Genomic DNA, 888 nt, shown 5'->3' with positions numbered 1-888 from the left:
ATATATGTATATATGTATATATAGGCTGCTCTCTAGCTAACGGCTGGACGTTTGACAGTTACACATTACCACAACGACAGCCGCGGGGTTCACCGTTTTATTCACAACACACTTATTTTATCACAACGACAACTAAAGCAAGCAGCGGGCGGACGAACGGGTTGCCTCAAGAGTCCGTAAAAAACAAACAAATACATAAATAAAAAAAACAGAAAACCGTCCGCAAAGCAACATGAAAGCCCAGCACACTTAACTAGCGAACAGCTGACCGGCCCTCTTACCTGTGACAGAGGAAACCGACTGAGGACGTGTGAAGCGACAGCGGGAGGCTTCCAGATAGTGTCCGCCGCTGCCGCTTCAGCACCCCGAGCAGAGGACAGCCGGAGCAGCTAACGTTGAGGTTGTGTGTTGTTACCGAGGGGCTCCTCACGCTTAAGTTGTTCAGTGTAAGTTAACGTTTGCCCTCGGCTCTTCTTACTTTCTCCTTTCTAAATATCTAACGTTGGTAATTTAGTATCCACGCAACACAAGGGAATCCCCGGCCGTACCAACGGCTCAGAATCAGAAAGCACACTCTCGAACTCCCCGCACGGTCTTCTAATTCCGACACATGGCTTCTTTTTTTTTTTTTAAAGCTTGACAGCCGTACGCTGCGTGCACCCCCTTTGTCTGTGTTATCATCAAATCGCCGGTTGCTCGGTCGGCGTGGCCGTTTGAGCGACCGAGTCGGTCTCGGAAGAGCGTGTACGGGTCTGGATGACGACCGGATCGTGATGATTCAGCACTACCAGCCTGCTGCCCTTTAAACGGCAGCGGCGTTGCTGAGAGTTCGGCTGAAGAACAGGACAGCGCGGCAGCGGCAGCGGCGGCAGCAGCGGCAGCAGCGGC

At 51.9% G+C, this 888-nt stretch overlaps 1 protein-coding gene across 2 annotated transcripts in view; it reads right to left on the bottom strand.

Annotated features, from left to right (window-relative positions):
* The window catches only part of mafgb (v-maf avian musculoaponeurotic fibrosarcoma oncogene homolog Gb), an 11,750-nt gene that overhangs the window by 10,283 nt on the left and 579 nt on the right, over window positions 1–888 (bottom strand). The window contains exon 1 of one of the 2 annotated variants that reach the window (XM_035659916.1): window positions 282–804. The exons of the other annotated variant lie outside the window; for it this stretch is intronic. The gene's annotated coding sequence lies outside the window, so the exon portion shown is untranslated. Of the gene's footprint in view, window positions 1–281; window positions 805–888 lie in introns of those variants that run through there. 2 annotated transcript variants of the gene reach the window in all.

Source organism: Morone saxatilis, unplaced genomic scaffold, assembly GCF_004916995.1.
Source record: "Morone saxatilis isolate NCDOM2014 unplaced genomic scaffold, NCSU_SB_2.0 Contig17, whole genome shotgun sequence".
Classification (NCBI taxonomy): Eukaryota; Metazoa; Chordata; class Actinopteri; family Moronidae; genus Morone; species Morone saxatilis.
This window is presented reverse-complemented; position numbering and strand designations above follow the sequence as displayed.